The 13,919-nt window shown below is 37.6% G+C and overlaps 1 protein-coding gene across 2 annotated transcripts in view; it reads left to right on the plus strand.

Moving 5' to 3' along the window:
• The window catches only part of ctdspla (CTD (carboxy-terminal domain, RNA polymerase II, polypeptide A) small phosphatase-like a), a 43,345-nt gene that overhangs the window by 456 nt on the left and 28,970 nt on the right, over positions 1-13,919 (plus strand). The gene's annotated exons all lie outside the window — the stretch shown is intronic.

Below are 13,919 nucleotides of genomic sequence, written 5' to 3' on the forward strand. Positions count from 1 at the left end.
ATAACAACATTGTTACGTTTAATCATTCGTCGTTGACACAAAATCTTCCTTTTTACGTGTATTGTTTCAAAGCAATATGCTCGATTTGTACGATTTGTGCGTGTTTATTCGTGTGGTTGCACATCGTTGATTCCTTTGCAACGGGGGGCAGGTACTTTCTGTTCTTGTTTATGTCGCTGACTGACAAAACAATGCTGGATTTGCATCTAGAGTGGATTAAAAATTAAAAAGAAACACATAGACATTAATTTCGGTGCATCTTGAACGTTTTTATCAACAATACATTCAAACTTGCATTCGTTAAAAGATCATCCATGTTGATTTCAATGCACGATTGCAGAATTTTTAAATGCAAATTTTGTGATGTGGGACAAGACTGAGTACGCCAGCATTTTGAGCCTCAGTACTCATTAAAATACTAATGCTAATTAATTTAAATTTGAATCTTTAGCTGTGGGACGTAATATCAGAACTGGATCCAATTGTCAAGATATTTCCCGAAATATTCTGAATACTCTCTTCAAGTTATTCATTTCCACTCCCAGTTAAACGTGAAAATAAAAACAAATGCTTAAATCGCTTACATACTTATAAGTATGCTAACTTTTGCCATACGTGCTAACAAAACTAGCATTAAATACGTCTACTAGCTCGTGCTAAACGTGTTAATACCAGCAATGCCGTAGAATCATTTTAAACCTTTATTTTATTAATTTAGATACATAACACAAATGCCGACGGAGCAGAAAAATACCTTATCCTCCCTTTTTAAATAAGACTTATACTGTAGTCTGTTAGCTTGTGCAGTCATTAGAATGGACAGTGTATAATATTGTGTGCCTTCTAGTGGTACAAAAACAAATCACTCAGTAAAAAACATTGATTTGAATAATAGACAAAAATACATGAACTACTCACCATTTTTAACTTTCATTAAAAGTCATAGGTCTAGATATTTGTATTTCTTTTACATTGTGGAATCCCTACTTAGAAGTCACCTCCATGTTTGGCTGGCATCTTTCTGCTATGCTGTGCTCTTGGCACTGTTTTTCTTCTCCATTAGACATACACTGCCATCCAGTAGTTACGTCATATACACTTGGACTTTGAGCAGAGCATTCAAATACATTTCTTTCATTACCTTGGCCAAACCAGTAACTGAACAATGGTTCATTTATTCTTTTAACAACGTTAATTTCACGGTTCCCGCAGATCCTTGAAAAGTCTTAAAAGGGATCAAAGTCATTATTCTAAAAATAAGGCCTTGTTTGGCATTAAATGTGATCACATTAATAAGATTTATATTTGTTTGAACTAAAAAGATTTAGTACTATTATCAATTGTCTTTTTAACAATTTACTGACTTACTTTTGGTGGAAACATGGCGTGACCACTTTAAGGGAACTATCAAAACGGTGATGTGGTTTCGGTCGGGCCTTTCAAAGCAGACACATGTCTTAGGTCTACCCACAATACACATAACAACTTTCGACGAGACCTTTACTTTGGATAATGGGAAAGTGTAAAATTAAGGGAAGGTGGCTATCCGACAAATGTTTTTTGCCATGTCTAAAAGCTTGCCAAGTAATGTGTAAGAGTCACAATGTATTGGGTGCAAGAAACATTTGTGTTTTTTGTTTGTTTCAATAGTGTGTTTTTTGTTTTGTTTTTGTTGACTTGGTCTCAAATTGGATTTCAACGGTCATTAAAAAGTCTTGAATTTAACTTGCCTTAAGCTGCAGGAACCCTAAATTTTTTGTGTTTTAGAATACAGGGTTTGAAATACGCTAAAAGTATTTGTTTATCTTAACAATAAATATAAACATCATTTTTGTATATATTTGTTGCAGCCCTAGTATTTACCTTGATTAATGATAAAGACGCTCCCCTACTTACGAACATCCGACAAAACTGTAGATGCGATCATTTTTTTTGGGATGTTGAAAAAAGGGCCTTGCTTTAAGTTAGATTTTATATCGTGTGCACCTTTTTCCGAGTAGAGGACAGTACTGTAGTGCTACTTCCTGCCTCGTGGCACTGTGAGAGGTCACCCAGCATCCACCCTGAAGAAGAAATCCGGCTTCTACTTCCTGGTTCGTGTATAATCAACAACGTGTACTGTATCGCTAGCACGCTAAGAACGCTAAGACGTTTTTATTGTTTAATTTCTCGTGCGTCCATTCAATATGGTTGGTGTAAACTGTATGGAAGAGGCAAGCCGTTTCTTTTGAAACGAAAGTGAAATAAGAAAGCTTGATGTGTTTGAGAAAATGGTCGGAACGCTTTTTTTCGGCCACTTTTTACCACGGAGGAGGACCTCTTAAAGCAAATCTTCCAAAAGTAAGTAGAACTCAACTTTTTTTATCTTTATAGAGCATATTATTTTATGAAATGATTATTTTTTTTTAGTACATAACAATACAGGTTACGTATACAAGCCTTAAACATACTTGTATAAACCATAAACATACAAAATATAGCACTGAAGCAACTTACGAAAAAATTCAACTTACGAATGATCTTCCGAAAAATCTTGTTTGTAGGTCGGGCAGCGTCGGTATTAAACTGACCCATTTTCAGGCCCGCCCCTCAATTTTTCAAAGACACTAGAAGATTAGGGAAAACACCACTTCCAGCTGTTATTTTGACACTAGAGTTTGCCATGTATGGGTGAAGGGTAGTAGATTTTCAGTTTTCATTAACTTTGTTGCTAATCTGCACCCTAGATGTTTCTCGGCTGGTGCGTTAGCCGGGCTTGATACATCGGATTTTTTTTTTTTTTCCAACTGCATTTACAGTTGACAAACGTAATTCCAGCGGGGGTTTCTGTATGCAAGCTGCATGTCGTACCCCCTTGTGTGTGGCAGAAAAGGTCACTCTCCAGCAGTCACTTTTTGTTCTCTTGAATCAATCTTGTGACTCAGCAAACACACTGTTTTTACTAAATAGATATAATAATAAAACATTTCCGTATCTACATCCACGTGAGCTTTTATTACCCATTGTCAGTGCATGTGCTAGGAATATTAGACATTGAAAATAGAATATCAAATTGATAAAATAATTTACGGGGCTGGCTGTTCAACCAAGATATATGTTTTTTTTCTTATATATTTCCCAGTGAGAGATGCAGTAGAGTACACTGTACAATACACACTGGGCTGAAGATTTTTTCACCAAAAAGCAAGATTGGGGTGAAAAATGCTCTTTTGATAATAAAATCAATCTTATAGTTAAGACTCTAATAATTTACTACTTTAAGACCTGATCAATCAAATACATTTGCGCATTTCTCGATTCAATCCCTGTATTCTCAAATGGTTTTATTCCTTTAAATTAACACTGTGAAAACTTACTTTAATTCTAATTAAAAGGTATTGGTTTAGGCCCATAAAATAATCTAAAATACTGAAGTTTTTTTAAATGTGTTGCTGGTGTCAGGCCCCCGAAAATATTTCTATCTTCAAAATAATCACTATAGAAAGATCCATATTTTTTTTAAATTGGACGGTTCAAGTTTTTTTTTGTTAAAAAAGACATGCACTTATTTTACTGATTTATTGAAACAAATTGCAAATTAGGATCGCTACAGCTTTTTTCGGATATCAGGATTAAAGAATCAATTCAACAATCAACCTCTTTTAGACAAGAGATAGGTCAACATTTGTTTAATGTTTTCTTTTAATCAAAAAACAATTTATAGATTAGGAATATAGTGGGTGGTTAATTTGTTAATCAAGGAACTCTAGCTTAAAGTTTAAATGCGAAAATGTTATTTCAACCCTCCGCGTGTACGCCTGTGCACTAGTAGTAACATAAAAGAGGAAAAATTAGTAGAATCATAGTCACCTTTCTTAAATATGAATAATTTTGATGTAAGAATTATGAAAAAAATGCATAATTGGGTAGAAAAAAGGTGAACAACTACATCATAAATTGAATAAAATTATGTCTGTAACATACATGCAACTATCACACGTGAAGAAAAGATACAAATTGTCCAGTGTATAAAAGGGAATAATCTCAATATTTCACAAAAAGCCCTCATTTCTTTTTTCTGTGATAAGATCCATTTTAAATGTCGCCAAATCGATTGATAGATTGCGTTTTTGAGCAAAAAAAAGCACAGTAACAGATACCTCCCTTAGAAAAAAGAAAGAATAAATAAACAAAATCATAGTTTCTCTGTACTTTTTTAACACAAAGTGTTAACCACACAATCAAACACACGCACTGAATATTTCACAGCAGGCTATTTTCAGAGTGCTATCAGTTTCATTGTGACTGGCCACGCTGTAGTAAGTCATTAAGAGTGTGTTTTATTAGACGTTTGGTCAGGTGGAGATTCTATCTTCATGCATTATGGATGATGTGAAATGGAGCCAGCATGGGAAAGTTAATGATTTCGCTTTGCCCTCAAACATCTCAAAGTCGAGTTTTAAACAAAATTGGATCCGTCCAAAGTATTAAAAGTCTGCGCCCCTGTTTCGTTGCCTGATTTTCGTAAATCAAACTAACGTCATCTAATGACTTATTCTAGCCTTAACTCAGTGTATGAGGTTCTAGTAAGCTTTTCCTGGCGTTTTTTTACTTAGACTGGGTGTAAATTTTTGTTGGCCTTGAGAAGGATGGGCGCCACCAGGCTGTACTTGCCCAAGACGCACCACAGGAAATGGTGCCCCTACGACGTTAGTGGTTAAGGGAGCCGGAGTGTGCACATAGGCGCTGCACTTTGGCGTAGAAGTGCACACTTGATTTGAGGAACAGAGCCCAAAGTAAACCTGAGGCTGCAACTCGGCGCTGCACTTTGGCGCCGCACTTTGGCGCCTTCTTCAGCCGAAGAGCGCAGGGCGCCAAAGTGTAGCTTCGGGTTTGCTTTAGGCCCTGCCCCTTAAATCAAATTAATCCTTGGGCTTGGGCTTTTAGACCCGCGAGCCGGGTCGAGTTGTCCTGGATTTTTTTAGGCCCTATCTTACTTCTACTTCGGTTTTGTTGAAATGAAAAGCGAAAATTAATTATTTGAGACTGAGGAGATCACTTCTTCCTCGTGCCATGAGGCTCTTTAACTCCACCCTCGGTAATAAAAGCCCACATTAAAACCCACCCCCACATTTAATAATAATAATAATTTCCTTTGTATTGTCATTCTTTGTAACAATGTACACAGAACGAAATGTCGATACGCCTGACCCGTTGTAGCGAGTCGATGCAGCCGCAGCCAACAGAGGGCGCCGCCATTATACCAATCGGGTATGTCTCGGCCGAGGCGCGAACCAGCGACCTCCCAGTCTCAAAGCGGGCACACTACCATCTAGGCTTTGCATATTACCCTATTTTTATTACAGTGTGTATTTTCCGTAGCACTATTTAAATACTCTATATCAACACGTTATATTGGGTATTTTTGTATTCTATATCGTTTATTTTATTATTTTATTTCTCAACACAAGGATACTGCTGGAAGTGTGAATTTCCCTACGGGGATGAATAAAGTATCTATCTATATATCTATAAATTGCCAGACATATTAATAGATGTTAAGTTTAAGTGTTTACATTATTTAATTCTCATAATAACCCCCCCCCCTTTAAGTACATTTTTAAAAGTATTTTAGCACTTATTGGACAGGAAAGTGAATAGTAGCAAGTAAATGAAGGATGAAAATGCCAGAGTTTGTGAAGTCTAATACAGCAAACAAGTCACACTCATACAATCGCCAAAGTAAAATATGAATGATAGTGATTTGCTGTACCAAGCTTTGCGCCAGCCAATCGACTTTGGGGGCAAAGTAAGTTAATATCTTACGCAAATTATGCATTTACGAGTTAAAACTGGTGAACTGGAGTGAATTAACATTATCTGAAGTCCGGCTAGTTGTTTGCAAAAACTTGGAAGCAGAGAGACAGTCAAAATTTTGAGAACATTTCTTTTTGGTAAAAACTTGGTAGAGCTCCAATCTTTACCTCCATTTTCTTTCTTCTCCTGTGCAAAATGAAATATACTATGTAAACCCGCATATAAGCTGACTTACCGAAAACCTCTTTGACATAGCCTCATACTAAAAGTAGTGCGTAACTAAAATATGAAAAAAACATTGATGTAAACAACAGTAATTAATAAAATGTGTAGATAACAAAGGTTAATATACAGGCAATAACGATAAAAATGCAATTTTTGACACATTTACTGTACCTCTTAGTAGCATGCCAATGGCAGACATTTTTACACCATTTTCGTATTTCGATATCATTCCCTTCTTCGACTCCATCGTTTTTGTTACTGTTTTCCACTTTTCCTTCTCACTAACTTTCTTGGGACCAATTACTATCTGCAAAAAGGGCAATAAAACGTTCTATACTACAGTCCAATGAGATGTGGTCCCTCTCAAACTCAATGTCGATTGTGTCGATTGACTGAACAGGAAAAAGAGATTAGGCAAGTGGGAAATGAGGACATGGCATTGGCAGCTATGCCTGTCTTGTGCACCCGTGTGGTTTTTTTTGTTTCATGTGCCTTACTTTAAGTTTTGTTTTTCTTTTTGTATCCCAAAAATTACATTCAAGCTGGAGTTTATTTTTACCCGCAGCAGCCCCAAGCAGAAGCTTCCTCCTTCAGTCTTTTCTCTTCAGCTTCTTTCTCAGAATGACGCAACGGTTCGCAACAAGCAGACCTCGTTTCTAAAGGGCTTGGTGTTGAGAGGCTTGCGATCATTCCGCACACGGATTGCTCTGAAGAGATCAGCCAATTACTCCAATCAGATTAGTCTTTTAGCTCCTCAAACATGTCGGCTGGCGCGACTATGACAAGCCATAAGAGCGCAGTCTGGAGCGCAACAGGCCCCTATTGTCGGACGATATTTGTCAGAGGCTTCCCCAAAAATTGGACTAATGGCTTTAAAATTGAGGTAAATAAAACTACAATATTTTTAAGTATATTGTTACATTATATGATACAATAGAGTATATATTATAGTATATAGATATTCTATCTATCTATCTATCTATCTACGATAGATGTATATTGTATCATACCATTATTAATAAAGTAATCTATCAAAAGAACAACCTGTCTTAGCTTGTAAAAATGTTATCATTTTCTTTGAGAATGTTTGAATTTCTTTTGATAAGCAGGGACAGAATACAAATACTGAGAAAATTGTTCCAGGGAATACTTTTTAGCCCCAAAGACAACTTGAGTAACTAAATGTTAGTTGAATAAAAGGCTTATCAGTGATGAAATCTGTTTCAAAACATAGACATTTTTGACATAATTAAATTAAGTATTAGCTTCTCTAATTTTACAAATTAGAGAATTTATAAATTGAGAAAAGCAATACTAAAAATTAGTACAATTATCTGACAACAAATTGAGAACTTACTAGAAAGTATTGCTATTATTTTTTAAATATGATTACATTTAAACTTCCGTTTTTTCTACTCCATGGGGTTTAAATTTATTTGGATAATCAGTAAAGGGACATTGTGTATTATTTAATGTGTTCTGGTGGTAGAAAAAAAAACCTTCATTCATTTATAAAAAAAAACAATATTGATTTGAGTAATAAGCAAAAATACACAAACTTTCATATAAACATGCATTTTTTTAAATACTTGTAGGTTGTGAAATTTGCATTTGTTTTACAAAACACATGTCTTACCTAAGGGAGGTTACACGATTGTCTGCTATCTGGCTAGTACAGGCACCCCCCCAAATTAATGAGAAGGAAAAAAGGTGCTGTTGGGTCACTTTAAGTCTCCCTAGTTTGTATTCTCTTGTGCTTTGTAGCACTCGTTATCTTTTGCACTACACAATTCCGCGACATCTTGCATAATACAGTGTAAATGTTACAGTGTCCTTTTGATGGTTAATAACTTTTTATTTTTTATAATAATTACCTTTAAAGGAACTGTGTGTAATATTTAGTGCCTCTCAGTGGTACAAAAATGTTCATTCAGTATAAAGAAAAAAATGATTTGAATACTAGGCAAAAATACATGAACTATCCAATTTTTTAAATAAATCATAATTTGAGAAATTTGGATTTCTTTAACACCGTGGAATCCCTTCTTAGATTGGCGCTATGTTTTTCCGGCATCCTGCCGCCATGCTCTGCTATTTATCACTGGCCCTTGCTCGCATCATACAACAGAGTGCCATGAAATACTACATTTTAGGGCTTTAAAGGCCATTTTCGTTTTGATTGTACATCGTGACTCTTAAGTGTAATTAAATCGCGTTTCCATGAAACTTAGGCACACGCTTTTATGTTGTAGCATTTACTCATTATGTAATAGCACGATTGTTGCACCTCTGGTCACATGTTTCCATTTAAAAGCGAATCTGTGTAAATAAAGAGGTACCATGGCGGCAAGGGAATATTTCCCATCTTTGAAAGCAGGTTAAAAAAACTGAGATGCAGTTTGAGCGAAGCTCATATTTAACACTCGGGAGGGGGTGGCACGTCAATCCCGAGCTAGCGTCAATATCCCGATGCGCCACTCGGAAAAGCGGCGCCCCCTTATTTCAGATTTATGAGTCTATTCCAGTGGAGAAGATTATTTGCACTCCAGTGGGGAGGGTGTGAAGAAGAAAACATGGTATTTTTTTCCCGACCAGCGCTTTAGCGACTAGTTGATTGCAAAATAAGCCAACGTGTGTGTCTTGTAAGCTCCGTGACTGATGAGCTTGTTAAGCGAATGCGGGGGATCGCTTTCCCTGCGGGGAAAAGAGTGGTGGTGGAGGGGGGTTGTTGCTATTTATGTCCTTTTACATGAAATTGAGTTGCACAATGTGATGTTGTTCAGCCGGGAGGGCAGAACGTAGGGCCAAGCTTGTTTGTCTTGGCGAGTAACCACATCGCCCTCAAACTCTCGATTTCTGTCGTTGCGGGGCTCTCGGAATTATTCACAAGGGGCTGAGCCCGATCGATGATGGAAGCAATCATTTTGTCGTCGGGTACCAGTCGAAAGTCGTTTGGTTTTTCGTCGTTTTATTCTTTCAGTTCTGTTCATGATGAGGAGGCAAGTTGATTTAAACTTCAACTTTATTGTCAAATAGGCTACAGGTATATGCACAACATACAGCACAGAGGAAACGACTTCCTCTTTCTACATGCAGTAATGCGAAAAAAGGCACACTACACAACGCTAATAGCAGAAAAGTAGAAAAAGAAATGAAAGAAGTATGCTTATAAAAAACAAAAACAAGTGTAAGTTTTGAATTTAAAATCTTCAAAGTATAGCCCGAATCTAAATAGAGCAGTTTTGCATTGATTTGGCAGAAGGCCGAGGGGTGGGAAAAGGGTAGGGCGGGTAAAGAGTTCAGAGTCCTGACAGCCTGTTGGAACAAGCTTTCCTTGAGCCTGCTGGTTCTGAGACCCCTCTTTTTCCTGACTACAGCAAGTTTAGAGGCGCCAAATGGGGAGAATTCTTGTCATCTACCTTTTTTTGCTGTGGCCTTTACTGAGTATTATACAACACTGGTGTTTGCGTTTCAGCTGCAAACCTTAAAAAAATACGAAATATAGCCATCCGATTGGAACATTGCGGCAGTTTTGAATGAGCCCTTTTTAAAAGGCATATTTTTATAAAACATGGGAAATTCATTGTTTTCACTTCTGACCAATCATTTTTTTTGTTATTTTTTGGGGGTATATCTTAGTGTATACAAATATTTTTGTGTTTGACAAGAATAAAGCCAATAGATTGATCTAACGCTTTAATTATTTTGTTTGATTTAAGTTGGAGAAATCTCTGCTGTCCAGACCCTGAAGTAGTCTTAATGAATCGAACAACGGCACGTTTTTTTTTTGCTCATAAAATGTTTCTTTAAGTTTGTTTCAACAAAACCAAGAGGGCCCCGAGATTGAACCTAGACCTAAGATTTATGGCCCGAACCCGAACCCGAACCCGAGGCAATTTCGGGCCGGGTCGGGCCTGAAATGTCAGTCATACGGTCGGGTCGGGTCGGGTTCGGTCCTGCTTTTTTTTTTTTTTTTTTTTAAATTAATTAATAATTATAAATATATGTTCATTAAAAATATATACTTAAACTATGTATGGATACTAGACCAAGGAATACTTGTTATAAAATAAATAATTTGGATAAAACGGAGAAGGAGCTGTAATTGCTTTTAACGGAGCCAGAGCATGCTGGCATGGTGACATTTTCATCCGCGTTAAAAAACGCAATTTGTAGAATACGATCGCGCTTTATTGTTTAAATAAACGCGTTATATAGACTAGGATCTCCCAATTGTTATAATTAGCTCGCTTTATTGTTTTAATAAGCGTTTTATATAGAATACGATCGCTTTTGTCGGAAGCGTACATTGACGTTGGTGACATTTTCATCCGCGTTAAAAAACGCAATTTGCAGAATAAAATCACGCTTTATTGTTTAAATAAACGCGTTATATAGACTAGGATCTCCCAATTATTATAATTAGCTCGCTTTATTGTTTTAATAAGCGTTTTATATAGAATACGATCAGGGGGGGGGAATTTGCATAGGAGTCGGAAAAGGGCACAACACGTCAACACCCCCTCAATGAAAGTGCTGCGCTAAAATCTTAAGGACGTACTACTACTGCTGCTGTGGATTATGGCCCAATGATCAAGTCGTCAAAATGACGGACGCCCTTAAATGTTTTCGCTACCTCAAAAAAAAAAAACCCGTCAATGACAGATTGTCGCTTAATGTACATCTGCAGTGCAGACACAGAAATATAAAAGATGTAAATGTTTATACAGTTTTATTTAACTTAGGCCTAGATGTTGTAACAAAAGGCAGAGTTTAATTTGTTATCATAAACCACCCCTCCTTATAAATAAATGTAATATGTAATTTCGGGCCCCTTTCGGGCCGGGCCAGCAAATCCAGTTAATTAGTCGGGCTCGGTCCGGGTCGGGTTTAATACCCCTCGGGCCTGCGTCGGGCTCGGGTGCTTTTTTTTGGCCCGATCTTACCTCTAGTTGAACCCTGTGGAAAACCATACAAAAGTATAGCCTTATAACCAAAGATTTTTTTGCTTAATTAATGTATTTGTATATGAACAGTCCAAATGTTTTCCACATTAGGTTTTAAGACCATTTTGCTTGTTTTCCAAAAAAATCTCTTTCCAATCATTGTTCTGCTCTTGTTGATTCAGTTCGACTAACACTTAAAAACAGAACAGTTTCTTCTTTCCATTTGAAATATTAATGTCCTTTTGCTTCAAAGGATTAGCCGCCTCCGATGAAAAGAAGCGTGTGTTTTCCTGGAAGTTATGCAGCGGAGGGAGGGAAAAGAAAGAATTTGGAAGGTGGTTTCCTTGATCCTGTTTTTTATGTTCTCGTTCTTTGATGGGGGAAACGTCTCGCAGATGCCGATGGTTTCAAAACATCCTTTTGAAGGGATTCAAATTCCATCTCGAGTTAACGAACCGTGACTTTGTTTTAGTTTGGATAGCGCTTGAATAACAAATGCGGAGTTAACAAAAGTGTTGCATGAAATACAAAGACTCATTTAAATAATAATAATAACGCATCAATAATTAATCTCATTTAATTGCATTTTGTCAGTTAGCAAAACAGCAGCGTTGGATGTCAGCTCCGTGGGTGGGAACTACACAGTCCGATTGCGTAACCGCGGCAGCGCGGTCTGATCGCGCTTGTTATTTCTTTTCTGAGCTCCCAGTGTTTAAATCCCCCTAGAAGATCCCCACCCCCGCCCAAACTTGTCATCTCCTTCATATCAAGAGGCAGCTGTCGTCCCCCTCCCCACTTTGTGAGACGACAACACAAAACACACTGCCTGAGAATAATAATAAGGAAAAATCAATACTGCCCCCAGTGGGCAATGCTGTCAGGTCAGAAAGAGTTGAACAATGGCTATAGTGTTGCGATAAATAAATGTGACAAATTATTTAACATGTCTTTGTGGCATCGAAATGTTATTTTTTATTTTGTTTTTTTGGGTGGTCGCTGGATTGAAACAATCTTACGACATGATCTTGGACCGTACAACACATAAAACACAGCTGCTTGAACAATCATAAGCAAAAATCAATACTGCCCTCTAGAGGTCAATGCTTACGGATGAGAAAGAACAGAACAATGGCTATAGTGTTGCGATAAAAAAGTGAGCATTCATTTGAATTGTGTTTGTTGTATTGTTGTGTTTTTTTGCCGCAGCAGGAACAAAATAATCCTACAATGTGATCTCAGACCGCACAAACAAAAAAAAACACAGCCGCTTGAACAATACGAGAAAATCGATACCGCCCTCTAGTGGAAAACTCTTGCGGATAAAAGAAAGCAGAACTAGTCTAGTGTTTTGAATTTGGTCTGCCGTACAGTAATCCCTCGCTGTATTATTTTTTTGTGGTTTTGCTACTTTGGGGATAATCAGCATGTATTGCTTTCTGCATTCTGATTGGCTTAACAGTCGTCCCACCCCTTTTGTGCCTGCATCAACCTGTGCTTCAATAATGTTGCGATCTACATGCTAAAGAAAGGTGAAAGCATTTTTATGCCACTCGATGGTAACAAAATATCGTCTGAAGTAGGGATAGTGTTTGTAAATAATTTTTAAAGCTATAGTGCAATTCAGTAAAGCAGCAAGATTATTTTTAAAATAACAGTTCACAGTTTACGTATCCCTTAAATGCCTTGGTCTTTGGCGCATCAATGAGGATGTAACTATGGACAGTTTTCTCCTCTGTTGACGGTTCTTGGCCTGTTTTGGGATCGTGACAAAGTTGGCTCAACGCCATTCCTTGAGTTTTTCGTCCCACTTCTCTTTCTTTCTTCCTCTCAATCTGCCTCCGTGGGCTGTGCCCTGGAGAATGATCTTCACATTCCCATACCACTGAAGTTTTTTATGTGCGCACAGTTGACAATAGTTTTTCGCAGGGTCCAATGTGCCCCTGATGGTAATGTGCACCGTTTCATCACATGGGCTATATAGCTGATTCCTAGAAGTTTCCTATTGCTTCACATCTCCATGGCCTGGATTTTCTTTTCCAGTTTTGCTGTGACGGTCCATATCTCGCGAGCGTAGAGGAAGATGGAAGTAACCTAGAGACTGGAAGAAAACATGTGGAACAAGCTGTAACCCAAAAAAACAATAATACAGGACAAAGGCTTCTTGAGCTTGCTTGCTACAATAACTTTGTCTTGGCAAACACCCTTTGCAACCACAAGAACTCCAGAAAATGGACTGCAGGATGAAGATATCTTTTTTGTCTATGATGTCTTGAACCTTGGCATAAAAGTCCTCAGTTTCTTTGTCACTGTGTTCTAAGGTTGGTGTGTAGGCCTGTATGACTGGAATTTTGAATGGCGAGGCACTGAGGCCTAGCTTGATGAGCCTGCTTGAGAATGGGCAATATCCTAATACAGAGGCCTTGATGTATTTGTACCAAGAATCCCACGCCATACATGTTGTTAGCTTCCCCACTATAGTAGAAAACCTGCCCCCCTGCTTCAATTTATAATGGAGCATTTGATACATTTATTTATTCATTGATCTACTTTGTGGGTTTTGACTATCGCCGGTCCTCTTTGGCCACCCCCGCGGAATACGAGGGATTACTGCATTAGTGTGTTATTTTATTTTTGGTACGGAGGCTGGCTCTAAATAATCCTATGACATGACCTCTGACCATAAAAAACAGAAAACCCAGCAGCCTGAATGTTAAAAAGGGAAAATCGATATTGCCCTCTGTAGGGCAAAGCTTTATAAATCAGAAAGAGTAGAACAATGGCTACAGTGTTGCACTAAAAATGTGGTAAATTCTTTAATTTTTAGGTATTAGTGTGTTTTTTGGGGGGGAAGTTGGATAGAAATAATCCAGGACATGATATCTCCGGCAGTATCTGCTCATCTGACATCACTCGACTCTCCTCAGCTGCGAGCACAGCTATGCCGCACAAATG

Source organism: Urocampus carinirostris, chromosome 18 (assembly GCF_059441175.1).
Source record: "Urocampus carinirostris isolate Australia breed hairy pipefish chromosome 18, RoL_Ucar_1.0, whole genome shotgun sequence".
Classification (NCBI taxonomy): Eukaryota; Metazoa; Chordata; class Actinopteri; order Syngnathiformes; family Syngnathidae; genus Urocampus; species Urocampus carinirostris.